General features: G+C 42.6%; 1 long non-coding RNA gene across 2 annotated transcripts in view; it reads right to left on the bottom strand.

Annotated features, from left to right (window-relative positions):
• Positions 1-821: 821 nt before the first annotated feature.
• The window catches only part of LOC137331017 (uncharacterized), a 30,689-nt gene continuing 21,924 nt past the window's right edge, over positions 822-9,586 (bottom strand). The window contains exons 1-3 of one of the 2 annotated variants that reach the window (XR_010965354.1): positions 6,458-6,586; positions 5,714-5,835; positions 822-1,060 (exon numbers count right to left, since the gene is read on the bottom strand). This is a non-coding gene — a long non-coding RNA (uncharacterized lncRNA). Of the gene's footprint in view, positions 1,061-5,713; positions 5,836-6,457; positions 6,587-9,586 lie in introns of those variants that run through there. The other variant, XR_010965353.1, reaches the window with a different exon arrangement.

Raw genomic sequence — 9,586 nt, 5'->3', positions numbered from 1 at the left:
ATATATATATATATATACACACACATAAATATATATATATATATATATATGTGTGTTATGCATCTATCTATATATATCCTCAGATTCCTTTGCTTTGCCCATTACGTGCTTGTCATGATGAGAACTGTCAGTTCATGTTGATAGTGTGCAGTCGGGCTGAAGATTTCCTACTGACTGAAAACAAGTCTTTCGCCAGCCATTCCTTGTCAGGAAGAGTCAAACCAGTCACTGATCCTAATTCTAACACTGTTGCTGCAGCATTCCGATTTTTAATCCCTGCATGACTTGTCAGATCTAATACAAGCTAAAAAGATAAAATTATAAACATACTAATAATGAGGGTGTCGCAGGCGGTCAGGCCATAGCTTTGCCAAGTGCTGCCTCAAATTGATTAATCTGCTGCTTGAATGACTAGCACTGGCCTCTCAACTGCTGTCATGTAACCGTCCAAATGTGATATTTACCAAGGAGAGCTTTTTTTTGCTCTGTTTTTCATTTTTGCATTGAAATATCCGTTGATTTGTGTGCTACCTGACACTTGCTCAAAAGCTTTCAAACTTTCAAAATCCCATAAAATCTGGACAGAGTTCAAACCACAATGATTCGCAAAACACTTTTATGGCTTCTCTGCCCAATTAAGCTGAAGAGATGTCCATTTAGTTTCCTGTCTCAGGAATCCTTAATCTTCTCAACAGATGATTTCCGATTTCCCTTTTTCAGCAGAAATAGTATATCGGACAAGAAATTAGTGTTGGCTTATCCTTAAGTGAGTCTTCCATTTAAAGATCAAATAATTGAAAACAATCATGAGCAACTCCAATATCCTTTATTTTCTTCAATAATTTTAATTAGCTATAAGTGCTAAGGACATAATCAGAGGCACTGGCAGGGATGAGTTAATGTGCGATTGTGAATTAGAGTACACGGTTGAATTGATAAGATTGTTGAAGCAGCCCAAGTTAATGACTGTATCTTTACTGAGGTCAAACTGGCTTCATTGCAGTGTTGGGTTCAGTAATTCCTCTGAGTCATTTCTTCCAATGAGGTCATCAGCACTCACCTTTACAAACAAAAAGGAAAAATAGACAGAAAATAGAAAGTTAATTATAATTATGCGATTCAAAAAGTAGCAGTGGAAAATTTCCTTTTTAAGATTCAGATAGCTTGTTAAACGTTTGTTTCCCCTTATGGAAAAAGAGTCTACCAGATATTTGCTTAGGAGGATTCGAATGAGGAGGGAATTTCTTATAGTACAGATCAGCAGGAAAATGGAGGCAGTTAGAGGCTGTAAATGAGGGGGTTTAAAAATAGCAGCATCATTTGAATTCTGCGATTGGATCACAGGCTTTTGTTCACTCTGAGCTACTTGTTATTTAATGTGATATATCCCAAGTACTTCTGTGTTTAAAGTAATGACATTTTGTTTCTATTTTATATACTTGACAACTTCCATTGCTAGTTTTCTCTCCTTTCAATCTTTCTTGGGGTACATTTTCATCTTCACCACTTGGGTAGTGATATGGTGAGGTGATTGCATGCCCTTTGTAGGACCCTGATTTATGGAATGAAAAGCAAGTGGGTTCTACAACGGGTGACAATCCCTTTGCCAGATTATTGCCCAGGCAGTGAAGGTGAAAGTTTACCCCATTGACTCCTTGTTTACGTTTCCAAGGGCCCCAGTCACTCTCTGGTACCTTACCCAAGTGATCATTATTCATATCTGAGCCATGATACATAGAATTACATAGAATCTACAGCACAGGAATAAGCCATTCAGCCCAATTGGTCTATGCTGGTGTTTATGCTCCAGATGAGCCTCCTCCCACCCCTCTTCATTTCACCCTATCAGAATATCCTTCTGTTCCTTTCTCCCTCATGTGTTTATCTAGCTTCCTCTTAAATGCATCTATGCTATTCATCTCAACTACTCCTGTGGTAGCGAGTTCCACATTCTTATCACTCTTTGGGTAAAGAAGTTTCTCTTGAATTCCCTATTGGATTTATTGGTGACGATCTTATATTTCTGGTCCCTAGTTTTGGACTCTCCCCCAAGTGGATGATGAGTGTCAGCGGTCTATTCTACCAGAGGGCATCACAGCCAAGCCTTGTATTCTCCTCGCCATCCACACAACCACACTTTCAGCAGAGGTTATTGGATAAAGACGAAGCATGGGAGCCCTGACTGATTTTCCCCTCCCGAACCCAGAGGTGCTGAGGCTAGTTGTGTCACTTCGGCTGTTGCTCAACTGAATTTAGCTAACTCAGGTCAGGCAGGGCATTAAACCTGGTCTGAATGGCTCAGATAATCACTGGGTAGATGCCACTGAGGAGCGAGTTTTTATCCTCTATGATCGTTGCAAAGTCGAGAGGTTTGATCCCTCTATGGCCTCGCCCCTCCCTATCTATGTAACCTCCTCCTGTCCCACAACCCTCCGAGAACTCTGCATTCCTCCAATTGTGGCCTCTTGTGCATCCCCCACTTCCTTCACCCCACCGTTGGCAGCCGTGCCTTCAGCGGTCTAGACCCTAAGCTTTGCAATTCACTTCCATTCCACCTCTCTCTCCTCCTTTAAAGTCGCTCTTTAAAACCTCTTTGACCAAGCTTTTGGTCATCAGTCCTAATGTCTCTTTCTTTGGCTCGGTCAATTTTTGTCTGATTGCACTCCTGTGAAACGCCAGGGGATATAAAGGCACAATATAAATGCAGGTGGTTGTTGTTTTGTTGTTGTTGTTGCCTGATTTTCCTTTCCATTATAATCGGGCAGAGTGTATAACAGGCGGCTGATCTGATACCACCCTCCAGTTTTCCTCTCTCACCAATGTTGAAAGTTACCCCCGATGTATTACCTAATCACATTTATAAGACGATTTATCATTTACTAATTTACAAATTTATTAATGTAGAAGCACATTTGGGGCCATTGGGGAACAACCCACTTCAGCTTCATCCATCCTTTATGAGCTTTCCAGACTGAGCAACTCCATTAACTGCAAGCCTGCCCATGTGAGCATCTTCAGTTGCTGGGGTCCTCCTCCTGGCATTATGGTTACATGTAATCTTCCTCAGAACTTTTTTACAGTATTAATCTGTTTACAAGCTGTATGCCAATGCACCTGTGCCTTGTGATTCCATTCACCCAAAGTTGGATCTGCACCCTGGCATAATTGGGGGCACTAAACCAACTTCCAAAAATCTGAGCGATCCTGGACATCAGATCCTTGTCCACCCAGGAATCCACCTCGTCTTCTGAGAGAGGTTTATAAATTTCATTCATGGCACAATCTTCCAATCATCGGTATTATCACACAGGTACATATAGGTGTCAAGGGTTTGATTTCTGTACAATGTAGGTCATAACTATCACCATGATTTGTTGAATTAAATCTCGACCAGCAGTGTAACAAAGTCCAAGGGAGATGAAAATGGGATGTGTTCATTTTGATGTGAACCAAATGGAGTTAACACTGGAAAAGCATCCTTTTTCCTATAGTATCTAGAACTGAGTCAGACAGCAATAAGAGTAGATTGTCTGCCTATCCACTCATTGGGGAATGGTATACCATGAGGACATCTAAAGAGGAGATAATATAACTCTCAAAAATAAGGACAGAGAGAGAAAGTGATGGCTAGCCTCAAATTAGTAAGGTATTGCAAATAACATTAATAGTAAGAGGATTGGGTGGCTCAGTGGGTTAGAAAACTAACCTATCACAAATAGGAAATGGATCCAATTCTGGCCCAGACTACCAAGATTAATGTCTCCTCTCTCAGCTGGCTATAAGCATCCTAGTTAAATCAAGTTTGGGCAGTCTCAATTGAGTTCTTAGTCCATAACACAGAACTGCACATGATTTGATGCAAATTGGCACTGAATTAGCAGTCTCCCTGCAGGGAGGTAACAACAAAGACCGGTATATCAAATGAGAAAGTCACAGTCATGCACTGGGAGGTGCTCCTCTGAGGCTGGGGTTGAAATATACTGTTGACTAACATAATGGGAACTATTGCTAATCTGGGAGTGCTAAACGCTGATTGGGTACAAAAAAGTTTTTAAAATATTGCATGGACATCCCGCACCTTCATGGGGCAAACAAAAGAGAGATGTTTAATTATATCCCTGAGAATTCGTAGTATTTAAAGACTGTGAAGGTCCCAGATGAGCAGACATAACAGCTGCTGATATATTAACAGTGGCTTCAGCTTAGAAGATGGTGGTGGATTTTGAGTTCACTTGGAGCTTTATGGCAATGTTGGATTTCCAATATTAAAACCGTGTGAAGGTTGCCTCTTTGAAACTCTTCAAAGCGATCATCACAGCAAAACTCATTGCAGTCTTACCAAATAAGCAAGCTTTTCCCCTTCAAAGTAAGCTTCCCTTCTATAAGCAAAGTCTTCCTCTTATTAGCAGTTTCTCTAATTAGCAAGCTGTCCTGTTGGGTTTCTCTGTAACAAGACTGTCTTTCTTGCTAGCAAGCCGTTCTTCTTATTAGCGAGTTGTTTCCCTATAAGAAAAGCTGTTCTTTTTGAGAATTGTGATACCAAGGAAACTCAATTTGCTCTCTGGCATGTATTATAAATAGTCCCAAAGCTCCAAAGCAATTGAGAAAGTCACTGCCAGCCAGGTACTGAATTTTTAAATTGCTTTTGGAGCTCTGGGATTGGCATCCAGGATTGGGAAGGATGCCAATCCATATTTCTACAATGAGATTTGCTAACTGAAGAGCAGGCCTCTTCTGGCACCAACTCCTAACATGGCGGGTCTCCAACCAGCTACCAGGGTTTGATACATGGGGGAGATTTTAAGAGGAGGGTGAGATCGGTGTGAGGTAGACCCGAAGTGGGCAACACACCAGGGAATTCTGGAGGAAGCGAGGCCGGCCAGGCCTTATTTTTATATTCAAAATCAGACTTTGGACCGAAGTCGGCGAGAATGAAGTCAAGGCCAGCGAGCGGGAGCGAGAATTGGGGCTGGGGCCGTCCGCTGCCAGGGGCTCAAGGGAACTACCCCTGACATAAGGTAAGTGCTGGTGGGGGTGGGAGCAGTGGTTCCCAAACAGATGCCAGTGTGGGGAGAAAGAGGGAGGGCCGGGGCAGGGGAGACCCAAGGAATCCTTCCCAACAATAAAAAATATTAATTATCTCGGCCGCTTCTGGCTACTCTGCTGCTTCCTGCCAGGTTTCTCCGGCAGGTTTGACACTGAGTCATTGTAAAAATCTCGTCGCAGCATTGGTGATGAGCGTTTCACACAATGAATTATTTTTGAAATACAATGTCTGTAAAGAGGTAAAATCTGCTATATATAAAAATTAGAGAAATAAATTATCTATATAAAAGTTTTGAGATGTTTCTGTCACAGTTCAGGTGTTACACTGTCACATTTGCAAATTTCTGTGCAACACTTTTTTAAAAAAAAGAGGATTAAACAAAAACAAAAGAAAGCCAAAGTGCACTGTGAAATTTCCTTATCGACTGAAAATAACTTCTAATTGACTTCAGGAGACATATGTAAAAGAAAGCAAGTCTGACCTCTAATTGACCTGAGATTCTACCACAGGAAAGTACAGCAAATACACCTTGTGGCCTTAAAAGGACTCACCAGCTACACAAAGCTGCACTTTAGTAGCGCATAACACAATGGGCAGGAACTTGCTCCGACCGGCGTAGCAAGGCTGTCTGCACATTCTGCGGACAAAGACTACGAAAATACCTACCTCGTGGTCTCCGACATCCACTTGCTCCCTTTTCAGTTTTTTTTCAGTTCAGCGCAGTGATTTCAGCGCAGGTACCTTCATATCGATAGAGACTGTGGGAATGGAAGCCACGCCCTCAGAATCTGTCAGGAGAAATCACGCCCACAAACAGGCAAGTACAAAAAATCATTCATTAAAAGTAAACTTCTGTATGTTAGTTTAAATAAAAATTTAACACATTATAAAAAGCCAAGCAAATGATCTAATTTAATGAAACTTACAAAAGTTAAAAGTAAAAATTAATTTTTAAAAATTTTTAACATTTCTTTTAATGATCAAAAAATATTACAATAAGAGTAATTTGATATTCTACATTTTTAAAATTAAATTTTCTGTTGTTTCGCAGTCATTAACAGTCACTGCTCTTTTAAACAGTAGTGTAGGGCTGGTAGTTTCCAGCGTACCTTTTGGTGGTGTAAGTATCTTCATTCCAGCTGAGCGGACGGGTCAGTTCAATATTTAATGATTTCTATGATTTTAGCGTACCATGTCCCTTTAATTCAGAACTGTCACACCGCCGGCGAACCAATGGGAGCATGTTTGCGATTTCGGGGTTTTACTGCGTATGTGCAAATTTGCACAATCGATTCACCGGCGGAGAGACAGGACACCGTTCAGGGACGGCGTCTGCGGGTGAGTAATTTCTGGGCCATTGTGAATTACACAGTATAATGCTCTTATAAAACAGCTTAGCATTTGACTTACCATGAGCAGCACTGCAGGAGATATTCCATACTGTTATTAAGCTGGGTGTTATGGTGTTCAATACAGAATTCTTCCTATGAGTATGCAAGACTACGCAGCTTTACTTGAGAGACAAGTTCCATATTAAATGACTTACTAATGAGTATCTTCTATCTCTCTTATTTAATTCAATGTACTGTATATCTAACACAATGCATAGTGACTATGTTATTTTCCAAGGAATGTACAGTGATTACATCAAAGCCTTTCAGTCTGGACACTGTCACGCATGAACTATGTAGAGCACACTCACTGTTGATGTCTGTCATGACAACCATTATGTCTCAAAACAGCTATCATAAGGTTTGTTTTCTTTCTAATTTATTATATGTTTTCCTCTTTTTTACAATAATTTAGCATAATTATTTGATAGAGAGATGTAAAGGAACATGGGACTAAGTGGATAGCTCTTTCAGAGAGGCTTCACAGGCATTGTGGGACAAATGGTCTCCTTCTGTGCTTCTATGATTCTGTAATTTTTTTCCTTCTTCACCTCCTTTCTTTCCGCTTGCCTACTTTTGCTCCCTTGCCCACTCTGGAGGTTGGCGGCTAGGACTTCACAGCTCTCTGTATGGGGACACACCTCACATCATCGACAAGGGCAGCAGGTGCATGGGAACACCATCACCTCTAGGGTCCCCTCCAAGTCACACACGCCGTCCCGACTTGAACGTATATTGCCATTCCTTCGTCGTCGCTGGGTCAAAATCCCCCCACTTGGCAGCACTGCGGGAGCACCTTCACCACACGGATTACAGCGGTTCAAGAAGGCGGCTCATCATCATCTTCTCAAGGGCAACTAGGGATGGGCAATAAATGCCGGCAGTGCCAGCAACGCCCATATCCCGAGAATGAATTTTTAAAAAAATAACTACATTCCCTTCATGGCTCGGATAAGATGGGGAATTTAGTCTGGGGGGGTGCCACATTATGGGCATAAAACTGCATCCGTTAGCACCCCCATCGTTCTGTGCCACCAGGCCACTGCCATCAGCATCTTTTAACATCTTTAATCAGGTTGCAGTTCATGCAGAAAAGAGCAGAACAGTTGCTTCTGTTCGTCTTCAACCCTTTCCCTTGACATTGTGCTTTACCGCATCATCACACAGATTATCCTGACATTTGCATTAATCTGTTGTTAAAAAAAAATATTTGTCGCAGCAAATTTTTCTTGATTCTGAACAGTGCACCCGAACCCTCACCTCCGCTTTGTGTTTAATACGTGCCTGTCACTCATGTAATGGCTCTTCACTGAAAACGTCCCCAGTGCACCCTCCGTGAGGTAGACTAACATTCCTGCTGAAATACATCGTGCGGCGAAAGACCGGAGGGGAAAAAAAATGACTCATTTTGCTCCCGTGATAAATTTGTGATAAGCGGCGCTGGTGAGGGTGGCAGAATAACACGGCGACAGTGTAACAGGGCCGTCCTTCGAAAGCGGAACTGCTAAAATGAACCTGGGTCTTTTCCCCCCCCCCCCCCCCGAAATGAGCCTCTGACAGTGTTTTAATTTTCGAAGCAATCCACTGTCGTTAATTTCACCAGAGATACAACATTCCATTACTGTGAGACATTAACACTTGAATAAGCCGTGTCAGGGGACACATCAGCATCGCAACAGCTCTGCTGAAGTTTACACAGTTGGCTTCCCTGGGATACTGTTATTTTCCTCCTTTCCCTCACATAATATTTGATCTTGCTGCAATTTATGCTGTGGGTAGTTTCTTGGCAGGTTCATATTTTGATGGCCCTCAGACACAGACCTTTCTAATTTTTGTTCAACAACAACTTGCATTTTATGCAGCACCTTTAAAATAGTAAAATGTCCCAAGGCAGGAGCGTTATCAGACAAAAAAAATTGAGACCCGGCCAAAGAAGGTGACTGGTCAAAGAGATAGGTTTTAAGGAGCGTCTTCAAGGAGAAGAGAGAGTCAGAAAGAGGGAGAGGTTTAGGGAGGAGAGGTTTAGGGAGGCAATTCCAGAGTTTAGGGCCTAACCAGCTGAAGGCACGACCGCCAATGGTGGGGCAAAGGAAGTTGGGCATGCACAAGAGGCCAGAATTGGAGGAATGCAGTGTTCTACTGGCCTAGTGGGGAAGTGGGCATTCCTTGGTACAGCATTAAGTCGATTAGGCCCAGGTTCAATTCCCAGTCAATGCTGAGATAGTTGATCTCAGCTGGGGGAACGTGTGGGGTTTTGGTACAATTGACCTCATCACCTCTGGACTAGGCGATCAGGAAAAAAGAAAATCAGGCTGGGCACTTCCTCCTGATCACTATCCAGTAACCTCTGATGTAAACATGTTTGTGTAGGTGTTGGGTAAGGACAGTATTGGGTTGATTTGTGGTTCCTCCTATGGTCAAATAACCTGCTGATACTCACTAATTACACTCATACATGAACTTCCACAATAGCGGAGAGTGTCTGGCTCTTGTAGAACCATATCACAGCAGAAGTTGACACCCTCAGGAGAGGAGGAGGGGGAGACGAAATAGAGATGTTCATTGCTGATTGTATTATATTCTATCTGCATATTCTTTCTGCTTCTACCAGTAGTACTGATGATAGACTAGAGTAGGACAGATACTGGGTATTCTGCAATGAATGGCTCACCTCCTGACTCCCCACAGCCACCCCACTACCTACAAGGCACAAGTCAGGAGTGTGATGGAATATTCTCCACTTGCTGGAATGAGTGCAGCTCCAACAACACTCAAGAAACTGGACAACATCCAGGATAAAGCCATTCGCTTGATGGGCACTCCAGTTTCAACACCCACTCCCTCCACCACCGGCGCACCATGGCTGAAGTGTGTACCATCTACAGGCTGCACTGCAACAACTCGCCAAGGTTTCTTCGACAGCATCTCCCAAACCCGCAACCTCTACCACCTAGAAGGACAAGGGCAGCAGATGCATAGGATGACCATCACTACCAAGTTTCCCTCCAAGTCACACATCATCCTGATTTGGACATATATTGCCTTTCCTTCAACGTCGCTGGGTGAAAATCCTGGAACTCTCCACCTAACAGCATTATGGGGGTACCTTCATCACACGGACTGCAGCAGTTCAAGAATAAGGCTCACC

This window comes from Heptranchias perlo, chromosome 13 (assembly GCF_035084215.1).
Source record: "Heptranchias perlo isolate sHepPer1 chromosome 13, sHepPer1.hap1, whole genome shotgun sequence".
Classification (NCBI taxonomy): Eukaryota; Metazoa; Chordata; class Chondrichthyes; order Hexanchiformes; family Hexanchidae; genus Heptranchias; species Heptranchias perlo.
Note: the sequence above shows the minus strand (reverse complement) of the source record. Positions and strands in the feature narration are given on the sequence as shown.